Genomic DNA, 24,326 nt, shown 5'->3' with positions numbered 1-24,326 from the left:
GGATACCCTCCCTGAGCCAGAAGAGATGGAGCACATGGTTGAGACCCTGGTGGCCGAGCCAGAAGAGGAGGAACTGGTGGTCGCCGAGATCGAGGCCGCGCTGCTTTACCAGATGGAGGAAGAGGGCCTGCTGGTGATCCCGTCACCAGCAGTCAACACCGACGAGGGACCACCCGACCGGAGTGGTAACTAAGGTGTATTGCCTGCGCTAACTTTTTCTTTTTTCCCTACATGATGGCTAATATTAACTTATTTTCCATTAATGTCAGGAGCATCAAGGACAAGTTCAGACGTCAGACTATTTATGCCTTCCTTACTTCCCAGTTGTGTGATGTTTATATGTTGCAGGAATGTTCCCTTCCCTCCTCTAGGTCCTTCAAACATCTGGCCAGGGAGTGGTCCCACGGTCCATCCTACTGGTCCGGTGGGGGTGACTGCAAGTCTGCGGGGGTCGCAATTCTGATCAGGGGGGGCGCATTCACGCTTGAGTCCGTCCAGGAGCTCATCTGCGGCAGGGCTCTTGTTGTAGATGGCAACTGGGCGGGAGAACCTGTCAGGTTCATCAACGTGTATGCGTCCCCACTGAAGAATGAGCGTTTGGAGCTTTTCCAGACCCTGCGGCTTCAGCTTGCCACCACCAGGACCTTAGTGATGGCCGGGGATTTCAACTGCCCCATCGAGGAGGATGGTCGTAGTTCTGGCACATCTGCCAAGTTGGACATCACGTCCAAGCTGCTCATCGAGATGGTAACCGAGGCCTCTCTTCAGGACGTGGTGGGCTCCATGGGGAGAGGCTCCACGAACTATTCGTGGAGCCGACCCGATGGCTCACTCCGCTCCAGGATTGACTTTGTGTTCACCTCTCGGGCAGTCAGGCAGAGTAGGCACTCGATGGTCTCCTGCTTCTTCTCCGACCACAGAGCCATTCACTTACAAGGTGTCCGCGGCGACGGTTTTCCGTCCGGCCCCGGCTCCTGGAAGCTGAATTGTGCTCTGCTGGCTCAGGATGAAGTCGTGGAGGAGATGAGAGCAGCCTACGCAATGTGGCAGTCCTACAAGGGTAGCTTCCAAACAGTCTCTGATTGGTGGGAATATGTTAAACTTGAGTTTCGCTGTTTCTTTCAGGCCAAGGGTCGACAACAGGCGTGTGAGAAGAGGAGGGACTTCAGAGGGCTGCAGCGCGAGCTGCGGTCGCTGCAGGACCTTCTTCACTGCGGCTGGGACGTGAGGGAGGAGCTGGAGGAGACCAAGAAGAGCCTGAAAAGGCACTTTGAGGAGGAGTCCAAGCGAATCGTCTTCCGTTCCAAAGTGGAGAATCTGGAGAAGGGTGAGAAATGTAACTCATTCTTTTTCAGGAAACTTCATGCCGGTCACACGCCCCTGAACGAGCTGCGAGACGAGAGCGGAAACATGCGACGTGGGAAGGAGGACGTGATGAGGGTCGTCAGCGACTTCTACAGCGAACTCTACTCCCACAAGACTACTGACCCTGACGCTGCTGATAAGTTCCTGTCAGGTATCACTAACCATCTTGATCCTGCAGGCACGGCAGCCTTGGACAAACCTCTGATGGTGGGCGAATTGCTCTCTGCCGCTAAATCCTTTAGGACCGGCAGGACCCTGGGCAGTGATGGTCTTCCAGCGGAGCTCTATGTAGCGCTGGGAGACCTCATCTGTCCGGACCTGTTGGACCTGTACGAGGAGATGGTGGTGGAGGGTAGAATGCCTCCATCTTTGAGGGAAGGAATGGTCACGATCCTGTACAAGCGGAAGGGAGAGAGGTGCGACCTGAGGAATTGGCGTCCCATCACTCTGCTCAACGTGGACTACAAGATCCTGGCCAAGACGATGGCGACACGACTTAAGACGGTCATCGGACGGATCATCCACCCGGACCAGACCTGCGGCATCCCTGGACGTCGCATCGCAGACAGCCTCGCTCTCGTGCGGGACACGGTCGAGTACATCAAGGTCCGCCGCGCACACGCGGCCCTGGTCCCCTTGGATCAGGAGAAGGCCTTCGACCGGGTTTCCCACGAGTTCATGGGCCGAGCTCTGCACCGGTTAGGTTTGGGTAACATGTTTTGTTCGTATGTCCGTCTGATGTATTTTGATATCCACAGCTCGGTGTTGGTGAACGGCTGGAAGACTGACCCCTTCCCTGTCCTCTCTGGGGTCAGACAAGGCTGCCCTCTATCACCTCTTCTTTTTGTTTGTGTTATAGAACTCTTCGCAGAGGCTATCCGGCAGAATGGAGAGATCAGAGGGATCACCGCACCGGGTCCGGGACGACACGAGGTCAAGTGCTCGCTCTACATGGACGACGTCACCGTCTTCTGCGCTGATCGTGGTTCAGTCGACGCCCTCGTCCAGACGTGTGAGAGGTTCGGCCGGGCTTCAGGGGCCAAAGTCAACTGCAGGAAGTCGGAAGCCATGCTCTTCGGGGATTGGCAGCCGGCCTCCTCCGCCCCCTTCCCCTTCAACATTCAACCGGATTTCCTCAAGGTGCTGGGAGTCTGGTTCGGGAAGGAAGGAGCGGCCCTCAAGTCCTGGCAAGAACGCTTGGCCAAGGTGAAGCAACGGATCGGACTCTGGAGCCTCAGACACCTCACTTGTGAGGGTAAGGCACTCGTCCTGCGTAATGAGGTCCTGCCCGTCTTGCAGTACACGGCGCAGGCCTGGCCCCCACACGTCACTGTGTGCAGGGCCATTACCAGGACAGTGTTTCACTTTGTCTGGGGATCCAAGATGGACAGAGTCAGGCGGGCCGTCATGTACAAGGAGCCTCGCAAGGGTGGGAAGGGCGTTCCAGATATCCCCACCCTCCTGCGATCCTCTTTTGTGTGTGATTGTGTCTGCCGGACTTTGCAAGTCAAGAATGGCTCCGCGGGCAGGTCCATGTCTCGCTTCTTCCTGCTTCCTCTTTGGAGGCGACTCGGCTGGGACAAGTGGGACAGCTCCTTCCCCTACAACTGGACGACGCCATGGTTCTACGGAGACGTCGTTCGATTTGTGGGGGAGCATCAACTGGAGGGACTCAAGCCCGACTTGTGGAAGCCCAAAACTATCCACAAGCTAATCAGAGCCAAGGATGACGTGGAGAACATCACAGGACTTCACCAGGACACGCTGGAGACTGTGTGGACAAATGTGTCGTCTGACAGGCTGACCAACGGGCACAAGGACTTGTCGTGGATGGCGATTCAGGGCGGACTGCCCGTCCGGTCATTCATGCATGCCCGGAACCTGTGCAAGACCCGGTACTGCCCAAGGTGCCCCTTCGTGGAGGAAACATCTTTGCACACTTTTTGGGACTGCGGATTTGCACAGCGCCTATTGACTGCACTTGAGGACGACCTGAGGAACTCTGTCCCCAGGGCGAGCCTATCGCACCATTCTGTGCTTTACGGACTCTTCCCTGGGGTTCATACCGTCGGAGCCATCCAGGAGGCTTGGCGCCTTATGAACTGCTTCAAGGATGCCGTTTGGGTCGCCAGGAACCGGCTCATCTTGAGGAGGGAGAGGATGTCCATCCAGGACTGCCGCAGGCTGATCCACAGCCTGCTCAGAGACTATTCCATCATGGACGGTCCGGAGGACGAGGATGAGGACTAAACCCCTCCTCCCCCTCTCCCCTTATGTGTCTTGTCTTTCAATAAAGCTTCGGGCCTGTGATTTTCCCCTCCCCATCGCCTTTTTCCCAATCCCCATCCCTTATCACGGTTCGTCGTACTGTATTGATTGACATGCTTTTTCTTTCAGATTGAGTGTTTTGTGTAGCATAGGGGTGTGATGTGTCTAGTTAGTGCGTCGTATCCTCATGCTATGTAAATATGATGTAGAATTCTGTGAGTACTGGGCTGCGGCACTGTACACTGTCTGTTAACTTATTTTTTGTGCTAATAAAAGATATATTCAATCAAAAAAAATCTGTTCTTATCAGTTTAATATCTGATACGTCCCCTATCTGGGGACCATATATTAAATGGATTTTTAGAACAGGGAGATGGAAAAAGAGCTTGCTCTGTCCACTCCACGCATTGACCTGGTATTGCAGTATCTCCAGGACCGGTGCACCCCTTCTTTAATGCAGTTTCTAAAATCAGAAAGAATTGAATTCAATGTTTTTTGTTCATTTTGCTTGTTTGTCGGATTTTGGGATGGACTCTTTGGCTTTGCTTTTCTTCTCCTCATTGGATTTTTCATGTTCAAAGTTGCAGAAGCCAGATTACAAGCTCATTTTGGTTCAACTTCAGCAACTGTGCATTGCATTGCCATGTAATGTGATGCAATGCTATCTTTCTAGCTCTCCCTTTTTACTTCCTTTTGGATAAACAGACATATTAGGCAAGCATTTTGGAGCTTTCACCTAAATAACTACAGGTGGTGAGATAAGCTGCACAATATAATTGACCTTTCAGTATATTGTTGCACACACACCATCTATTTAGCAAATGCCCTTGTTATCAACAGCAGCCTTTTAAACTCACCTGAGCTAACAGGTATGTGCGCTGGTTACTCTGCTGCGCTTAAAATTTCTTTTTTGGTTTGCTACAATGCCTTTTCTGAAACGTTGTCTCCTTCTGCTGGAACACTGACTTCTTTCATTTAATGCCTGCAGACTATAAAAGAGAACCCAACCCAAAAAGTTTGGTTGATTAGTCTGTGGCATTCTGTTAAACTGTTGCTTATGGCGGTCTCTGTGAGCTTCTCAGCGACATTCAGCCAGCCAGGTATCCTGCCTGCAGTAGATGGAATGTGGCAATGGAACGCTGGCTGCGCGTGTCATAATAGGCTCTGAGCCTTTATATACCTGTGCACAGCAGCAGCCACCTTCAGTCTGCTGCTGGACAGCCAGCAGCAGCAGCAGTAGGAGAGGTATGTAATCAGGAGCCCTCCTGCTAAGGGTAGACAGCTGCTCGTTCCACCCCACCCCCCGCCTTAATTGGTTCTCCTCCCTTCCAACGGTGTTGAGGCGGGTGGGAACAGCAGGGGGTGAAGGTGCTGTGTTTAAAGAGGTGGAGTTATGCAGATCTAAAACGCGTGGATTGCAGCAGCAGCAAGCCGAAAAGTGCAGGCATGTAAGGGATCTAGAGGTTGACAACATGTCTTCTTAACGGGAGTCCAGGAGCTCATCTCCACAAATGGACTTTTCAGGATCCTTGGGTGGCTCCGTAGTTTGAAACCAATTCTGGTTATCGCTTCTCGGCCTTTTGGCTAAGATCAAGTGTAGTATCTGTTCTTATCAGTTTAATATCTGATACGTCCCCTATCTGGGGACCATATATTAAATGGATTTTTAGAACAGGGAGATGGAAAAAGAGCTTGCTCTGTCCACTCCACGTATTGACCTGGTATTGCAGTATCTCCAGGACCGGTGCACCCCTTCTTTAATGCAGTTTCTAAAATCAGAAAGAATTGAATTCAATGTTTTTTGTTCATTTTGCTTGTTTGTCGGATTTTGAGATGGACTCTTTGGCTTTGCTTTTCTTCTCCTCATTGGATTTTTCATGTTCAAAGTTGCAGAAGCCAGATTACAAGCTCATTTTGGTTCAACTTCAGCAACTGTGCATTGCATTGCCATGTAATGTGATGCAATGCTATCTTTCTAGCTCTCCCTTTTTACTTCCTTTTGGATAAACAGACATATTAGGCAAGCATTTTGGAGCTTTCACCTAAATAACTACAGGTGGTGAGATAAGCTGCACAATATAATTGACCTTTCAGTATATTGTTGCACACACACCATCTATTTAGCAAATGCCCTTGTTATCAACAGCAGCCTTTTAAACTCACCTGAGCTAACAGGTATGTGCGCTGGTTACTCTGCTGCGCTTAAAATTTCTTTTTTGGTTTGCTACAATGCCTTTTCTGAAACGTTGTCTCCTTCTGCTGGAACACTGACTTCTTTCATTTAATGCCTGCAGACTATAAAAGAGAACCCAACCCAAAAAGTTTGGTTGATTAGTCTGTGACATTCTGTTAAACTGTTGCTTATGGCGGTCTCTGTGAGCTTCTCAGCGACATTCAGCCAGCCAGGTATCCTGCCTGCAGTAGATGGAATGTGGCAATGGAACGCTGGCTGCGCGTGTCATAATAGGCTCTGAGCCTTTATATACCTGTGCACAGCAGCAGCCACCTTCAGTCTGCTGCTGGACAGCCAGCAGCAGCAGCAGCAGGAGAGGTATGTAATCAGGAGCCCTCCTGCTAAGGGTAGACAGCTGCTCGTTCCACCCCACCCCCCGCCTTAATTGGTTCTCCTCCCTTCCAACGGTGTTGAGGCGGGTGGGAACAGCAGGGGGTGAAGGTGCTGTGTTTAAAGAGGTGGAGTTATGCAGATCTAAAACGCGTGGATTGCAGCAGCAGCAAGCCGAAAAGTGCAGGCATGTAAGGGATCTACAGGTTGACAACATGTCTTCTTAACGGGAGTCCAGGAGCTCATCTCCACAAATGGACTTTTCAGGATCATTGGGTGGCTCCGTAGTTTGAAACCAATTCTGGTTATCGCTTCTCGGCCTTTTGGCTAAGATCAAGTGTAGTATCTGTTCTTATCAGTTTAATATCTGATACGTCCCCTATCTGGGGACCATATATTAAATGGATTTTTAGAACAGGGAGATGGAAAAAGAGCTTGCTCTGTCCACTCCACGCATTGACCTGGTATTGCAGTATCTCCAGGACCGGTGCACCCCTTCTTTAATGCAGTTTCTAAAATCAGAAAGAATTGAATTCAATGTTTTTTGTTCATTTTGCTTGTTTGTCGGATTTTGGGATGGACTCTTTGGCTTTGCTTTTCTTCTCCTCATTGGATTTTTCATGTTCAAAGTTGCAGAAGCCAGATTACAAGCTCATTTTGGTTCAACTTCAGCAACTGTGCATTGCATTGCCATGTAATGTGATGCAATGCTATCTTTCTAGCTCTCCCTTTTTACTTCCTTTTGGATAAACAGACATATTAGGCAAGCATTTTGGAGCTTTCACCTAAATAACTACAGGTGGTGAGATAAGCTGCACAATATAATTGACCTTTCAGTATATTGTTGCACACACACCATCTATTTAGCAAATGCCCTTGTTATCAACAGCAGCCTTTTAAACTCACCTGAGCTAACAGGTATGTGCGCTGGTTACTCTGCTGCGCTTAAAATTTCTTTTTTGGTTTGCTACAATGCCTTTTCTGAAACGTTGTCTCCTTCTGCTGGAACACTGACTTCTTTCATTTAATGCCTGCAGACTATAAAAGAGAACCCAACCCAAAAAGTTTGGTTGATTAGTCTGTGGCATTCTGTTAAACTGTTGCTTATGGCGGTCTCTGTGAGCTTCTCAGCGACATTCAGCCAGCCAGGTATCCTGCCTGCAGTAGATGGAATGTGGCAATGGAACGCTGGCTGCGCGTGTCATAATAGGCTCTGAGCCTTTATATACCTGTGCACAGCAGCAGCCACCTTCAGTCTGCTGCTGGACAGCCAGCAGCAGCAGCAGCAGGAGAGGTATGTAATCAGGAGCCCTCCTGCTAAGGGTAGACAGCTGCTCGTTCCACCCCACCCCCCGCCTTAATTGGTTCTCCTCCCTTCCAACGGTGTTGAGGCGGGTGGGAACAGCAGGGGGTGAAGGTGCTGTGTTTAAAGAGGTGGAGTTATGCAGATCTAAAACGCGTGGATTGCAGCAGCAGCAAGCCGAAAAGTGCAGGCATGTAAGGGATCTAGAGGTTGACAACATGTCTTCTTAACGGGAGTCCAGGAGCTCATCTCCACAAATGGACTTTTCAGGATCCTTGGGTGGCTCCGTAGTTTGAAACCAATTCTGGTTATCGCTTCTCGGCCTTTTGGCTAAGATCAAGTGTAGTATCTGTTCTTATCAGTTTAATATCTGATACGTCCCCTATCTGGGGACCATATATTAAATGGATTTTTAGAACAGGGAGATGGAAAAAGAGCTTGCTCTGTCCACTCCACGCATTGACCTGGTATTGCAGTATCTCCAGGACCGGTGCACCCCTTCTTTAATGCAGTTTCTAAAATCAGAAAGAATTGAATTCAATGTTTTTTGTTCATTTTGCTTGTTTGTCGGATTTTGGGATGGACTCTTTGGCTTTGCTTTTCTTCTCCTCATTGGATTTTTCATGTTCAAAGTTGCAGAAGCCAGATTACAAGCTCATTTTGGTTCAACTTCAGCAACTGTGCATTGCATTACCATGTAATGTGATGCAATGCTATCTTTCTAGCTCTCCCTTTTTACTTCCTTTTGGATAAACAGACATATTAGGCAAGCATTTTGGAGCTTTCACCTAAATAACTACAGGTGGTGAGATAAGCTGCACAATATAATTGACCTTTCAGTATATTGTTGCACACACACCATCTATTTAGCAAATGCCCTTGTTATCAACAGCAGCCTTTTAAACTCACCTGAGCTAACAGGTATGTGCGCTGGTTACTCTGCTGCGCTTAAAATTTCTTTTTTGGTTTGCTACAATGCCTTTTCTGAAACGTTGTCTCCTTCTGCTGGAACACTGACTTCTTTCATTTAATGCCTGCAGACTATAAAAGAGAACCCAACCCAAAAAGTTTGGTTGATTAGTCTGTGGCATTCTGTTAAACTGTTGCTTATGGCGGTCTCTGTGAGCTTCTCAGCGACATTCAGCCAGCCAGGTATCCTGCCTGCAGTAGATGGTATGTGGCAATGGAACGCTGGCTGCGCGTGTCATAATAGGCTCTGAGCCTTTATATACCTGTGCACAGCAGCAGCCACCTTCAGTCTGCTGCTGGACAGCCAGCAGCAGCAGCAGCAGGAGAGGTATGTAATCAGGAGCCCTCCTGCTAAGGGTAGACAGCTGCTCGTTCCACCCCACCCCCCGCCTTAATTGGTTCTCCTCCCTTCCAACGGTGTTGAGGCGGGTGGGAACAGCAGGGGGTGAAGGTGCTGTGTTTAAAGAGGTGGAGTTATGCAGATCTAAAACGCGTGGATTGCAGCAGCAGCAAGCCGAAAAGTGCAGGCATGTAAGGGATCTAGAGGTTGACAACATGTCTTCTTAACGGGAGTCCAGGAGCTCATCTCCACAAATGGACTTTTCAGGATCCTTGGGTGGCTCCGTAGTTTGAAACCAATTCTGGTTATCGCTTCTCGGCCTTTTGGCTAAGATCAAGTGTAGTATCTGTTCTTATCAGTTTAATATCTGATACGTCCCCTATCTGGGGACCATATATTAAATGGATTTTTAGAACAGGGAGATGGAAAAAGAGCTTGCTCTGTCCACTCCACGCATTGACCTGGTATTGCAGTATCTCCAGGACCGGTGCACCCCTTCTTTAATGCAGTTTCTAAAATCAGAAAGAATTGAATTCAATGTTTTTTGTTCATTTTGCTTGTTTGTCGGATTTTGGGATGGACTCTTTGGCTTTGCTTTTCTTCTCCTCATTGGATTTTTCATGTTCAAAGTTGCAGAAGCCAGATTACAAGCTCATTTTGGTTCAACTTCAGCAACTGTGCATTGCATTGCCATGTAATGTGATGCAATGCTATCTTTCTAGCTCTCCCTTTTTACTTCCTTTTGGATAAACAGACATATTAGGCAAGCATTTTGGAGCTTTCACCTAAATAACTACAGGTGGTGAGATAAGCTGCACAATATAATTGACCTTTCAGTATATTGTTGCACACACACCATCTATTTAGCAAATGCCCTTGTTATCAACAGCAGCCTTTTAAACTCACCTGAGCTAACAGGTATGTGCGCTGGTTACTCTGCTGCGCTTAAAATTTCTTTTTTGGTTTGCTACAATGCCTTTTCTGAAACGTTGTCTCCTTCTGCTGGAACACTGACTTCTTTCATTTAATGCCTGCAGACTATAAAAGAGAACCCAACCCAAAAAGTTTGGTTGATTAGTCTGTGGCATTCTGTTAAACTGTTGCTTATGGCGGTCTCTGTGAGCTTCTCAGCGACATTCAGCCAGCCAGGTATCCTGCCTGCAGTAGATGGAATGTGGCAATGGAACGCTGGCTGCGCGTGTCATAATAGGCTCTGAGCCTTTATATACCTGTGCACAGCAGCAGCCACCTTCAGTCTGCTGCTGGACAGCCAGCAGCAGCAGCAGCAGGAGAGGTATGTAATCAGGAGCCCTCCTGCTAAGGGTAGACAGCTGCTCGTTCCACCCCACCCCCCGCCTTAATTGGTTCTCCTCCCTTCCAACGGTGTTGAGGCGGGTGGGAACAGCAGGGGGTGAAGGTGCTGTGTTTAAAGAGGTGGAGTTATGCAGATCTAAAACGCGTGGATTGCAGCAGCAGCAAGCCGAAAAGTGCAGGCATGTAAGGGATCTAGAGGTTGACAACATGTCTTCTTAACGGGAGTCCAGGAGCTCATCTCCACAAATGGACTTTTCAGGATCCTTGGGTGGCTCCGTAGTTTGAAACCAATTCTGGTTATCGCTTCTCGGCCTTTTGGCTAAGATCAAGTGTAGTATCTGTTCTTATCAGTTTAATATCTGATACGTCCCCTATCTGGGGACCATATATTAAATGGATTTTTAGAACAGGGAGATGGAAAAAGAGCTTGCTCTGTCCACTCCACGCATTGACCTGGTATTGCAGTATCTCCAGGACCGGTGCACCCCTTCTTTAATGCAGTTTCTAAAATCAGAAAGAATTGAATTCAATGTTTTTTGTTCATTTTGCTTGTTTGTCGGATTTTGGGATGGACTCTTTGGCTTTGCTTTTCTTCTCCTCATTGGATTTTTCATGTTCAAAGTTGCAGAAGCCAGATTACAAGCTCATTTTGGTTCAACTTCAGCAACTGTGCATTGCATTGCCATGTAATGTGATGCAATGCTATCTTTCTAGCTCTCCCTTTTTACTTCCTTTTGGATAAACAGACATATTAGGCAAGCATTTTGGAGCTTTCACCTAAATAACTACAGGTGGTGAGATAAGCTGCACAATATAATTGACCTTTCAGTATATTGTTGCACACACACCATCTATTTAGCAAATGCCCTTGTTATCAACAGCAGCCTTTTAAACTCACCTGAGCTAACAGGTATGTGCGCTGGTTACTCTGCTGCGCTTAAAATTTCTTTTTTGGTTTGCTACAATGCCTTTTCTGAAACGTTGTCTCCTTCTGCTGGAACACTGACTTCTTTCATTTAATGCCTGCAGACTATAAAAGAGAACCCAACCCAAAAAGTTTGGTTGATTAGTCTGTGGCATTCTGTTAAACTGTTGCTTATGGCGGTCTCTGTGAGCTTCTCAGCGACATTCAGCCAGCCAGGTATCCTGCCTGCAGTAGATGGAATGTGGCAATGGAACGCTGGCTGCGCGTGTCATAATAGGCTCTGAGCCTTTATATACCTGTGCACAGCAGCAGCCACCTTCAGTCTGCTGCTGGACAGCCAGCAGCAGCAGCAGCAGGAGAGGTATGTAATCAGGAGCCCTCCTGCTAAGGGTAGACAGCTGCTCGTTCCACCCCACCCCCCGCCTTAATTGGTTCTCCTCCCTTCCAACGGTGTTGAGGCGGGTGGGAACAGCAGGGGGTGAAGGTGCTGTGTTTAAAGAGGTGGAGTTATGCAGATCTAAAACGCGTGGATTGCAGCAGCAGCAAGCCGAAAAGTGCAGGCATGTAAGGGATCTAGAGGTTGACAACATGTCTTCTTAACGGGGTCCAGGAGCTCATCTCCACAAATGGACTTTTCAGGATCCTTGGGTGGCTCCGTAGTTTGAAACCAATTCTGGTTATCGCTTCTCGGCCTTTTGGCTAAGATCAAGTGTAGTATCTTTCGAAAAGGCGGTTTTGGATGTTGGCCGCCCTAGTAGATTGATACATTATGCACACTGGGGTTTAGGCGCTTGTTAGTACGCCAGGTGGCTAATATAGTCATCTGGTGGATAGCATGGCCCCCCAGGATTGACGCCATTGGGCCGGGGAAGATCGAAAGCCCGAAGTGTGAAGTGCCCCAGGAGTGGTGACCCTGGGGTGCCTTAACTCACTGGGATTGGGAACCCCACTTGAGTTTATGGCACATTTGCACTAGCACTTCAATATTTCTTTCTTCACACACACCCTTATTCCGGGCCTTCTGGCCTTAGGATGGGGAATTTTTCAATTCCCGGTCGAAGGTCCGGGCAGTATTATACTGTGAAACCTTCACTATTTATTTAATTTCTTTGTCACTGTGTGTCCATTTATTCACGTGTGTCACGTCCTACTAGGATTTTGTCGGGATGCGGTTCCCTTACGGGTTCCTCTCTTGGCAGGTCTAGGGGGGGAGTGTGTGGCCATCAGGTTCCGCTCCCCCCTGAACCCCCCTGGCTCTCCTCTTTCGGGAGGAGAGCGTTGTTGGCTCCCCTCTTCCGGGAGGGGATCACAGTCTTTGGCTCCCAGTGCCTTGCTTGGGTGAGAACTCGGGCAGGTGCTGGGGGTAAGATTGGGTCGCCTCTGGCTCCGGCTGGAGGTGGCTATTTGTCCCTGTTCCTCGCTGTGGCCTTCTGGCTCGGAGGGACGGGGAATGGTTTGGGGGACCCTTCTCCTTTTGGAGAGGGTTTCAAGAAGACCAGCATCCTAGTGCACTTTTTTTGTGGCACTTGTCACTTTTTTAAGCGCACTCGGGTTTTGTACACGAATTCGGGCTTTCAAAAAAAAAAAAAAATCTGTTTTTATCAGTTTAATATCTGATACGTCCCCTATCTGGGGACCATATATTAAATGGATTTTTAGAACAGGGAGATGGAAAAAGAGCTTGCTCTGTCCACTCCACGCATTGACCTGGTATTGCAGTATCTCCAGGACCGGTGCACCCCTTCTTTAATGCAGTTTCTAAAATCAGAAAGAATTGAATTCAATGTTTTTTGTTCATTTTGCTTGTTTGTCGGATTTTGGGATGGACTCTTTGGCTTTGCTTTTCTTCTCCTCATTGGATTTTTCATGTTCAAAGTTGCAGAAGCCAGATTACAAGCTCATTTTGGTTCAACTTCAGCAACTGTGCATTGCATTGCCATGTAATGTGATGCAATGCTATCTTTCTAGCTCTCCCTTTTTACTTCCTTTTGGATAAACAGACATATTAGGCAAGCATTTTGGAGCTTTCACCTAAATAACTACAGGTGGTGAGATAAGCTGCACAATATAATTGACCTTTCAGTATATTGTTGCACACACACCATCTATTTAGCAAATGCCCTTGTTATCAACAGCAGCCTTTTAAACTCACCTGAGCTAACAGGTATGTGCGCTGGTTACTCTGCTGCGCTTAAAATTTCTTTTTTGGTTTGCTACAATGCCTTTTCTGAAACGTTGTCTCCTTCTGCTGGAACACTGACTTCTTTCATTTAATGCCTGCAGACTATAAAAGAGAACCCAACCCAAAAAGTTTGGTTGATTAGTCTGTGGCATTCTGTTAAACTGTTGCTTATGGCGGTCTCTGTGAGCTTCTCAGCGACATTCAGCCAGCCAGGTATCCTGCCTGCAGTAGATGGAATGTGGCAATGGAACGCTGGCTGCGCGTGTCATAATAGGCTCTGAGCCTTTATATACCTGTGCACAGCAGCAGCCACCTTCAGTCTGCTGCTGGACAGCCAGCAGCAGCAGCAGCAGGAGAGGTATGTAATCAGGAGCCCTCCTGCTAAGGGTAGACAGCTGCTCGTTCCACCCCACCCCCCGCCTTAATTGGTTCTCCTCCCTTCCAACGGTGTTGAGGCGGGTGGGAACAGCAGGGGGTGAAGGTGCTGTGTTTAAAGAGGTGGAGTTATGCAGATCTAAAACGCGTGGATTGCAGCAGCAGCAAGCCGAAAAGTGCAGGCATGTAAGGGATCTAGAGGTTGACAACATGTCTTCTTAACGGGAGTCCAGGAGCTCATCTCCACAAATGGACTTTTCAGGATCCTTGGGTGGCTCCGTAGTTTGAAACCAATTCTGGTTATCGCTTCTCGGCCTTTTGGCTAAGATCAAGTGTAGTATCTGTTCTTATCAGTTTAATATCTGATACGTCCCCTATCTGGGGACCATATATTAAATGGATTTTTAGAACAGGGAGATGGAAAAAGAGCTTGCTCTGTCCACTCCACGCATTGACCTGGTATTGCAGTATCTCCAGGACCGGTGCACCCCTTCTTTAATGCAGTTTCTAAAATCAGAAAGAATTGAATTCAATGTTTTTTGTTCATTTTGCTTGTTTGTCGGATTTTGGGATGGACTCTTTGGCTTTGCTTTTCTTCTCCTCATTGGATTTTTCATGTTCAAAGTTGCAGAAGCCAGATTACAAGCTCATTTTGGTTCAACTTCAGCAACTGTGCATTGCATTGCCATGTAATGTGATGCAATGCTATCTTTCTAGCTCTCCCTTTTTACTTCCTTTTGGATAAACAGACATATTAGGCAAGCATTTTGGAGCTTTCACCTAAATAACTACAGGTGGTGAGATAAGCTGCACAATATAATTGACCTTTCAGTATATTGTTGCACACACACCATCTATTTAGCAAATGCCCTTGTTATCAACAGCAGCCTTTTAAACTCACCTGAGCTAACAGGTATGTGCGCTGGTTACTCTGCTGCGCTTAAAATTTCTATCTTGTGTGATACCATCTGCTGAGCTGTGTATCTAATGCTCTCCTGTGTGATACTGTCTGCTGAGCTGTGTATCTAATCCTGTCCTGTGTGATTCAGTCCGCTGAGCTATGTATCTAATCCTCCCCTGTGCGATATTGTCTGCTGAGCCGTGTATCTAATCCCGCCCTGTGCGATACTGTCTGCTGAGCCGTGTATCTAATCCACTCCTGTGTGATACTGTCTGATGAACTGTGTATCTAATCCTATCCTGTGTGATACTGTCTGCTGAGCCGTGTATCTAATCCACTCCTGTGTGATACTGTCTGCTGAGCTGTGTATCTAACCCCGCCCTGTGCGATACTGTCTGCTGAGCCGTGTATCTAATCCACTCCTGTGTGATACTGTCTGCTGAGCCGTGTATCTAATCCTCTCCTGTGTGATACTGTCTGCTGAGCCGTGTATCTAATCCCGCCCTGTGTGATACTGTCTGCTGAGCCGTGTATCTAATCCACTCCTGTGTGATACTATCTGCTGAGCTTTGTATCTAATCCTGTGCTGTGTGATACTGTCAGCTGAGTTGTGTATCTAATCCTATCCTGTGTGATACCATCTGCTGAGCTGTGTATCTAATCCTTTCCTGTGTGATACTGTCTGCTGAGCTGTGTATCTAATCCTCTCCTGTGTGATACCGTCTGCTGAGCCGTGTATCTAATCCTCTCCTGTGTGATACTGTCTGCTGAGCTATGTATCTAATCCTCTCCTGTGTGATAATGTTTGCTGAGCTGTGTATCTAATTCTTTCCTGTGAGATACTGCCTGCTGAACTGTGTATCTAAGCCTATCCTGTGTGATACTGTCTGCTGAGCCATGTATATAATCCTCTACTGTGTGATACTGTCAAGTGAGCTGTGTATCTAATCCTCTCCTGTGTGATATTGTCAGCTGAGCTGTGTATCTAATCCTGTCCTGTGTGATACTGTCTGCTGATCCGTGTATCTAATACTCTCCTGTGTGATACTGACTGCTGTGCTGTGTATCTAATCCTACCCTGTGTGATACTGTCTGCTCAACCGTGTATCTAATCCTCTCCTGTGTGATACCATCTGCTGAGCAGTGTATCTAATCCTCTCCTGTGTGATACCGGCTGCTGAGTTGTGTATCTAATCCTCTCCTGTGCGATACTCTCTGCTGAGCTGTGTATCTAATCCTTTCCTGTGTGATACTGTGTGCTGAGCTGTGTATCTAATCCTCTCCTGTGTGATACTGTCTGATGAGCTGTGTATCTAATCCTCTCCTGTGTGATACTGTCTGCTGAGCTGTGTATCTAATCCTCTCCTGTGTGATACTGTCTGATGAACTGTGTATCTAATCCTATCCTGTGTGATACTGTCTGCTGAGCCGTGTATCTAATCCCGCCCTGTGCGATACTGTCTGCTGAGCCATGTATCTAATCCACCCGTGTGATACAGTCTGCTGAGCTGTGTATCTAATCCTATGCTGTGTGATACAGTCTGCTGAGCTGTGTATCTAATCCTCTCCTGTGTGATACTGTCTGATGAACTGTGTTTCTAATCCTCTCCTGTGTGATACTGTCTGCTGAGCTGTGTATCTAATCCTCTCCTGTGTGATACTGTCTGCTGAGCTGTGTATCTAATCCTCTCCTGTGTGATACTGTCTGATGAACTGTGTTTCTAATCCTCTCCTGTGTGATACAGTCTGCTGAGCTGTGTATCTAATCCTATCCTGTGTGATACTGTCAGCTGAACTGTGTATCTAATCCTCTCCTGTGTGATACTGTCTGCTGAGCTGTGTATCTAATCCTCTCCTGTGTGATACTGTCTGCTGAGCTGTGTATCTAATCCTCTCCTGTGTGATACTGTCTGATGAGCTGTGTATCTAATCCTCTCCTGTGTGACTCTGTCTGCTGAGCCGTGTATCTAATCCTCTCCTGTGTGATACTGTTTGATGAGCTGTATATCTAAACCTGTCCTGTGTGATACCGTCTGCTGAGCAGTGTATCTAATCTTATCCTGTGATACTGTCTGCTGAGCTGTGTATCTAATCCCCTCCTGTGTGATTCTGTCTGCTGAGCTGTGTATCTAATCCTATGCTGTGTATCTAATCATCTCCTGTGTGATAATGTCTGCTGAGCCGTGTATCTAATCCTATCCTGTGTGATACTGTCAGCTGAGCTGTGTATCTAATCCTATCCTGTGTAATACCATCTGCTGAGCAGTGTATCTAATCCTATCCTGTGTGATACTGTCTGCTGACCTGTGTATCTAATCCTCTCCTGTGTGATACTGTCTGCTGAGCTGTGTATCTAATCCTCTCCTGTGTGATACTGTGTGCTGAGCTGTGTATCTAATCCTCTCCTGTGCGTTACTGTCTGCTGAGCTGTGTATCTAATCCTCTCCTGTGTGATACTGTCTGCTGAGCTGTGTATCTAATCCTCTCCGGTGTGATACTGTCTGCTGTGTCATATATCTAATCCCGCCCTGTGCGATACTGTCTGCTGAGCCGTGTATCTAATCCACTCCTGTGTGATACTGTCTGATGAACTGTGTATCTAATCCTGTCCTATGTGATACTGTCAGCTGAGCTGTGTATCTAATCCTATCCTGTGTGATACCATCTGCTGAGCTGTGCATCTAATCCTCTCCTGTGTGATACTGTCTGCTGAGCTGTGCATCTAATCCTGTCCTGTGTGATACCGTCTGCTGAGCTATGTATCTAATCCTTTCCTGTGTGATACTGTCTGCTGAGCTGTGTATCTAATCCTCTCCTGTGCGGTACTGTCTGCTGAGCCGTGTATCTAATCCTCTCCTGTGCGATACCGTCTGCTGAGTAGTGTGTCTAATCCTTTCCTGTGCGATACCGTCTGCTGAGTAGTGTGTCTAATCCTTTCCTGTGTGATACTGTCTCCTGAGCTGTGTATCTAATCCCCTCCTGTGTGATACCGTCTGATGAACTGTGTATCTAATCCTCTCCTGTGTGATACTGTCTGCTGAGCTGTGTATCTAATCCTCTCCTGTGTGATACCGTCTGTTGAGCCGTGTATCTAATCCTATGCTGTGTGATAGTCTGCTGAGCAGTGTATCTAATCTTATACTGTGTGATACTGTCTGCTGAGCTGTGTATCTTTCTTCTGCTGGTTGTTCGCCTTTTTTTTGTTGTTCTGGGAGACATCCGTCGTTTGGGTCGTTCTCCAAGTTGGGATCTGCCGTGCCTGAGGAGGAGAATTTTTCCGGTGATTTGGAAAGAGTTTGGACGGATGTGCGTGGTAATCTTCAGGAGGCCAACAGAAAATCTAAAGACTACTTTGATAGGAAACGACAGGAGGTTTTGTTCGCTGTTGGTGACATGGTTTGGTTGTCCTCTAGGAATCTGCGGTTGAGGATTCCTTCTAAGAAATTGGGTCCCAAGTTTGTAGGGCCCTTTAAGGTGCTTCAGGTTGTCAACCAATCTGCTGTTAGGTTGGAGGTTCCTACCTCCTGGAGAATTAATCCGGTCTTTCATGTCTCTCTGTTAAAAAAAGCTGTTGTGTCGGATGGTGACGCCTCTGCCTCTGTTCCTCCGGTGGTGGAGGACGGGGAATATGAAATTTCTCGCATCCTTGACTCTAGACGGTATAGAGGTAGTTTGCAGTATCTTGTGGCCTGGAAAGGTTTCGGACCCGAGGATAACTCTTGGGTGAGGTCAGATGATGTTTCCGCGTCCAGACTTATCAGAGCGTTTCACAGGAGATTTCCTGATAAGCCTGGTCCTAGGGGATCCGGAGGATCCTCTTAGAAGGGGGGGTACTGTTAGAACCTTGCTGTTAGGTTTTTTTTCCTTTGCTGGTCACATGACCTTGTTGGCCTATTTAATCCTGCTCCGCCCTTCTGGCTTTGCTGGACTTCATTGTATATCTACTTTCTAGCTAGCCTGTGCTCTGTATCTAGCTCTGTTAGTTTGCTTGGTCTACGGACCTCTATGTTCTATCTATTTTGTTTGTTCGTCTGTCTGCTACTATTTCTGTTAGGAGGTGTCCCATATTCCTCCCAGTCCTTAGTACTTGTAGGGATTCCCTCCCCACATCTATAGGTCTCCGTACAGACTAGATTAGGACTTTAGCAGGTCTGATCGCAGGATCAGGTTCCCTGTTACATCGTAGGGATTCAGCTGAGTCCTATAGTAGGGACAGATCTCCTCTCTTTCCTTAGCTTTGGTAGCAGAACATAACAGATAGGGCCTTCTCTTTGGAGATCACTCTCCCTGGACGCTGGGACCTCCGTGACTCCTAGCCCTGGTACTGTAGTCAGCGTTTGGTGAACCTGGGACCTGTAGTCCTCCAGGGGTTCCGGTGGTTCCTACTGGGAATAAAGGGTCCCTGTAGGTGCAGACCCGGTGTCCGGTATATATATCGGGGTGAGCCTGGTATGCTCCTCTGCCCCCTTGCTACTTCTTCCTTCTTCTCTCTGCCTTCGGCCAACCCAAGGCCCTCACTAGGCTTTCAAACGTGCTGTAGGCCTTGGCTCGCCTAAGCAAAGCAGCCAGCTCGCTGCCTCTTCTCTGCTCTCTGAGCATCAGCACACTCTCTGCTCAATTCTGAGCTGTGTTCCGCTCTGTATCTGAACACTAATCTGAAACTAGAACTCTAATCTGAGCTGCCTAGCTCCACCCTCCCTATGTATATCCCTGACGGGATCCCTCTGCTGGTCTGAGGTGGTAGGGTGGAGGTGTGTGAATGTGTGAGGGCCTCTTGTGGAGAAGTCCATCCATGCACCCTTCTGGGTTCTTTAGCACCAGTGCGTAGCAGGGCGCCACAGTTTCCTATCACTAAGCCAGTTCTTAACCCACATACATATATTTTCCCCTATCCCCATTGTTCTCATTTTATGTATCAACCTTTTGTGTGGAACCGTATCAAAAGCTTTTGAAAAGTCCATATACACAACATCCACTGCATTTCCTTGGTCCAGTCCCGAACTTGCCTCCTCATAAAAACTGATCAGATTAGTCTGACAGGAACGGTCCCTCGTAAACCCATGTTGATATTGGGTCGTGAGGTTATTCTTCTTCAGATACTCTAGTATAGCATCTGTTAGGAAACCCTCCAGGATTTTACCCACAGTAGAGGTTAAGCTTACTGGCCTACAATTTCCAAGTTCAGTTTTTGTCCCCTTTTTGAACATTGGCACCACATTTGCTATACGCCAGTCCTGTGGTACAATAGCAAAAAGAACTTCGGCACTCCATACATGAAAATATAAGAAATATTGTATCTAGACTAATGTCACTTTGAAAAATGAAGGTCTTTTGCGCATAATTTGGCCAATTTATGTGTGCCCATCAACCACGACAAGGTCACCTTCGTATGATGGGAAACTACGCTATGCTACCACTGGATATGCCACTCTTGGGCTGTAAGCCTGTATGGACAATATGTCTCTGCTTGGGCTTTTAACCTACAATGTATGGGCTGGTAGAGCTAGTTAAAACCACCTGTGACTGAATGGGAGGGACACATGGTCAGAAAAAAGGCTGTCAAACTTCTAATAGTGTGAACACGTACCTGCTGCAATGCTCCAGGAGCGGGATCCCAAAAATGATTAATAGAAAAAAGAGAGGGGTCGCTCACTGGTCTATTCGGGTGCTCTGAAGAAAAGAGTAATCTCAATAGCAAAAAGAACTTCGGCACTCCATACATGAAAATATAAGAAATATTGTATCTAGACTAATGTCACTTTGAAAAATGAAGGTTTTTTGTGCATAATTTGGCCAATTTATGTGTGCCCATCAACCACGACAAGGTCACCTTCGTATGATGGGAAACTACGCTATGCTACCACTGGATATGCCACTCTTGGGCTGTAAGCCTCTATGGACAATATGTCTCTGCTTGGGCTTTTAACCTACAATGTATGGGCTGGTAGAGCTAGTTAAAACCACCTGTGACTGAATGGGAGGGACACATGGTCAGAAAAAAGGCTGTCAAACTTCTAATAGTGTGAACACGTACCTGCTGCAATGCTCCAGGAGCGGGATCCCAAAAATGATTAATAGAAAAAAGAGAGGGGTCGCTCACTGGTCTATTCGGGTGCTCTGAAGAAAAGAGTAATCTCAATAGCAAAAAGAACTTCGGCACTCCATACATGAAAATATAAGAAATATTGTATCTAGACTATTGTCACTTTGAAAAATGAAGGTTTTTTGCGCATAATTTGGCCAATTTATGTGTGCCCATCAACCACGACAAGGTCACCTTCGTATGATGGGAAACTACGCTATGCTACCACTGGATATGCCACTCTTGGGCTGTAAGCCTGTATGGACAATATGTCTCTGCTTGGGCTTTTAACCTACAATGTATGGGCTGGTAGAGCTAGTTAAAACCACCTGTGACTGAATGGGAGGGACACATGGTCAGAAAAAAGGCTGTCAAACTTCTAATAGTGTGAACACGTACCTGCTGCAATGCTCCAGGAGCGGGATCCCAAAAATGATTAATAGAAAAAAGAGAGGGGTCGCTCACTGGTCTATTCGGGTGCTCTGAAGAAAAGAGTAATCTCAATAGCAAAAAGAACTTCGGCACTCCATACATGAAAATATAAGAAATATTGTATCTAGACTAATGTCACTTTGAAAAATGAAGGTTTTTTGCGCATAATTTGGCCAATTTATGTGTGCCCATCAACCACGACAAGGTCACCTTCGTATGATGGGAAACTACGCTATGCTACCACTGGATATGCCACTCTTGGGCTGTAAGCCTATATGGACAATATGTCTCTGCTTGGGCTTTTAACCTACAATGTATGGGCTGGTAGAGCTAGTTAAAACCACCTGTGACTGAATGGGAGGGACACATGGTCAGAAAAAAGGCTGTCAAACTTCTAATAGTGTGAACACGTACCTGCTGCAATGCTCCAGGAGCGGGATCCCAAAAATGATTAATAGAAAAAAGAGAGGGGTCGCTCACTGGTCTATTCGGGTGCTCTGAAGAAAAGAGTAATCTCAATAGCAAAAAGAACTTCGGCACTCCATACATGAAAATATAAGAAATATTTTTGGGATCCCGCTCCTGGAGCATTGCAGCAGGTACGTGTTCACACTATTAGAAGTTTGACAGCCTTTTTTCTGACCATGTGTCCCTCCCATTCAGTCACAGGTGGTTTTAACTAGCTCTACCAGCCCATACATTGTAGGTTAAAAGCCCAAGCAGAGACATATTGTCCATATAGGCTTACAGCCCAAGAGTGGCATATCCAGTGGTAGCATAGCGTAGTTTCCCATCATACGAAGGTGACCTTGTCGTGGTTGATGGGCACACATAAATTGGCCAAATTATGCGCAAAAAACCTTCATTTTTCAAAGTGACATTAGTCTAGATACAATATTTCTTATATTTTCATGTATGGAGTGCCGAAGTTCTTTTTGCTATTGAGATTACTCTTTTCTTCAGAGCACCCGAATAGACCAGTGAGCGACCCCTCTCTTTTTTCTATTAATCATTTTTGGGATCCCGCTCCTGGAGCATTGCAGCAGGTACGTGTTCACACTATTAGAAGTTTGACAGCCTTTTTTCTGACCATGTGTCCCTCCCATTCAGTCACAGGTGGTTTTAACTAGCTCTACCAGCCCATACATTGTAGGTTAAAAGCCCAAGCAGAGACATATTGTCCATACAGGCTTACAGCCCAAGAGTGGCATATCCAGTGGTAGCATAGCGTAGTTTCCCATCATACGAAGGTGACCTAGTCGTGGTTGATGGGCACACATAAATTGGCCAAATTATGCGCAAAAAACCTTCATTTTTCAAAGTGACATTAGTCCAGATACAATATTTCTTATATTTTCATGTATGGAGTGCCGAAGTTCTTTTTGCTATTGAGATTACTTTTTTCTTCAGAGCACCCGAATAGACCAGTGAGCGACCCCTCTCTTTTTTCTATTAATCATTTTTGGGATCCCGCTGCTGGAGCATTGCAGCAGGTACGTGTTCATACTATTAGAAGTTTGACAGCCTTTTTTCTGACCATGTGTCCCTCCCATTCAGTCACAGGTGGTTTTAACTAGCTCTACCAGCCCATACATTGTAGGTTAAAAGCCCAAGCAGAGACATATTGTCCATACAGGCTTACAGCCCAAGAGTGGCATATCCAGTGGTAGCGTAGCGTAGTTTCCCATCATACGAAGGTGACCTTGTCGTGGTTGATGGGCACACATAAATTGGCCAAATTATGCGCAAAAAACCTTCATTTTTCAAAGTGACATTAGTCTAGATACAATATTTCTTATATTTTCATGTATGGAGTGCCGAAGTTCTTTTTGCTATTGAGATTACTCTTTTCTTCAGAGCACCCGAATAGACCAGTCCTGTGGTACAGACCCTGTTATTATGGAATCTTTAAAGATTAAAAATAATGGTCTATCTATGACGTTACTTAATTCCTGCAGTACTCGTGGGTATATCCCATCCGGGCCCGGGGATTTGTCAACTTTAGTGATTTTTAGATGCCGCCAGACTTCCTGTTGGGTTAAGCAAGTGACATTTAATGGAGATTTTTTGTTATCACTAATCATGTTTTCTGTCATGCGATTTTCTTGTGTAAATACTGTTGAAAAAAAATCATTTAGCATATTGGCTTTTTCCTCATCCTCATCCACCATTTCACCCAGACTATTTTTAAGGGGGCCAACGCTATCATTTTTTAGTTTTTTACTATTTATGTAGTTAAAGAATATTTTGAGATTATTTTTACTTTCTCTGGCAATGTGTCTCTCTGTCTCAATCTTTGCTGCCTTGATTTGGTTTTTACAGAATTTATTTAATTTTCTGTATTGAATTAATGCCTCATCACTACCGACTGTTATGATCTGCAACATGTACTAAGGAAAGATAAGGGAAAACTGTCCCTACAGTAAGACTAAGCTGAATCCCTACGATGTAGCGGACTGCCTGTTCCTAGCGAACAGACCCGCCTAAGTCCTCGGCTAGTCTGAACGAGGACCTATAGCATAAGGGGAGGGGTCCCTAAAAGAACTAATGACTGGGACAAAAAATGGGACACCTCCTAAACAGAGAAATTGTTACAGAACACAAAAAGACAAACAGACAAAAAGTACTAGAGGTCCCAGAAGGACCAAACGAACTGACAGAGAAAGGCACAGAAGCACCTGGCTAGAAAAACAGTCAAACACTGAAGTCCAGCACAGCCAAAAGGGCGGAGCTGGAATATAAAGGCCGATGGTCACGTGACCACAAAACACAAGAAGGAAAAAACAAACAGGAGGGTTCTAACAGTACCCCCTCTTTTATGAGGATCCTCCGGATCCTCCTGGCCCAGGCCTCCTGTGGAAAGCTTTAACAAGCCTAGGAGCAGAGACCTCATCCGTCCTTACCCAGGAGTTGTCTTCGGGACCGAAACCCTTCCAGGAGATAAGATACTGTAATCTCCCTCTATGCCATCTAGAATTCAAGATACGAGAAATTTCATATTCGCCGTCTTCCACCACAGGAGGAACTGAGACAGTGGCATCCCTATCTGATACATCAGCCTTTTTCAACAAGGAAACATGAAACAAAGGATTAATCTTCCAGTAAGTAGGGACATCCAACCTAACAGCAGACGGGTTAACAATCTGAAGCACTTTAAATGGACCCACAAACTTAGGACCCAGTTTTTTAGAGGGAATCCTCAACCGCAGGTTCTTTGAGGACAACCAAACCATGTCACCCACCATAAACAAAACCTCCTTACGTTTCCTGTCAAAATACTTCTTGGACTTTGTTAGCCTCTTGAAGG

The 24,326-nt window shown here is 46.6% G+C and overlaps 8 non-coding genes and 1 pseudogene across 8 annotated transcripts; all 9 read left to right on the top strand.

Annotated features, from left to right (window-relative positions):
- Positions 1-3,887: 3,887 nt before the first annotated feature.
- On the top strand, positions 3,888-4,082 carry LOC141234755 (U2 spliceosomal RNA). The gene has a single exon (XR_012300657.1). It is a non-coding gene; the product is annotated as a U2 spliceosomal RNA (small nuclear RNA).
- A 1,115-nt stretch (positions 4,083-5,197) lies between these two features.
- LOC141234724 (U2 spliceosomal RNA) lies at positions 5,198-5,388 on the top strand. Its single transcript, XR_012300628.1, has one exon. It is a non-coding gene; the product is annotated as a U2 spliceosomal RNA (small nuclear RNA).
- A 1,115-nt stretch (positions 5,389-6,503) lies between these two features.
- Positions 6,504-6,694, top strand: LOC141234676 (U2 spliceosomal RNA). The gene has a single exon (XR_012300583.1). It is a non-coding gene; the product is annotated as a U2 spliceosomal RNA (small nuclear RNA).
- Positions 6,695-7,809: 1,115 nt separating this feature from the next.
- LOC141234822 (U2 spliceosomal RNA) lies at positions 7,810-8,000 on the top strand. The gene has a single exon (XR_012300705.1). It is a non-coding gene; the product is annotated as a U2 spliceosomal RNA (small nuclear RNA).
- A 1,115-nt stretch (positions 8,001-9,115) lies between these two features.
- On the top strand, positions 9,116-9,306 carry LOC141234811 (U2 spliceosomal RNA). The gene has a single exon (XR_012300694.1). It is a non-coding gene; the product is annotated as a U2 spliceosomal RNA (small nuclear RNA).
- Positions 9,307-10,421: 1,115 nt separating this feature from the next.
- On the top strand, positions 10,422-10,612 carry LOC141234800 (U2 spliceosomal RNA). The gene has a single exon (XR_012300683.1). It is a non-coding gene; the product is annotated as a U2 spliceosomal RNA (small nuclear RNA).
- A 1,114-nt stretch (positions 10,613-11,726) lies between these two features.
- On the top strand, positions 11,727-11,909 carry LOC141234783 (U2 spliceosomal RNA). Its single transcript, XR_012300671.1, has one exon. It is a non-coding gene; the product is annotated as a U2 spliceosomal RNA (small nuclear RNA).
- Positions 11,910-12,612: 703 nt separating this feature from the next.
- Positions 12,613-12,791, top strand: LOC141234773 (U2 spliceosomal RNA; annotated as a pseudogene).
- Positions 12,792-13,906: 1,115 nt separating this feature from the next.
- Positions 13,907-14,097, top strand: LOC141234788 (U2 spliceosomal RNA). Its single transcript, XR_012300672.1, has one exon. It is a non-coding gene; the product is annotated as a U2 spliceosomal RNA (small nuclear RNA).
- The last annotated feature ends 10,229 nt before the right edge of the window (positions 14,098-24,326 follow it).

The sequence above is a fragment of the Phyllobates terribilis genome, unplaced genomic scaffold (genome assembly GCF_046119375.1).
Source record: "Phyllobates terribilis strain yellow unplaced genomic scaffold, ASM4611937v1 Scaffold_639__1_contigs__length_902095, whole genome shotgun sequence".
In the NCBI taxonomy this organism is placed as follows: domain Eukaryota; kingdom Metazoa; phylum Chordata; class Amphibia; order Anura; family Dendrobatidae; genus Phyllobates; species Phyllobates terribilis.
The sequence above is the reverse complement of the archived record's forward strand: the minus strand, read 5'-3'. Positions and strand labels throughout refer to the sequence as shown.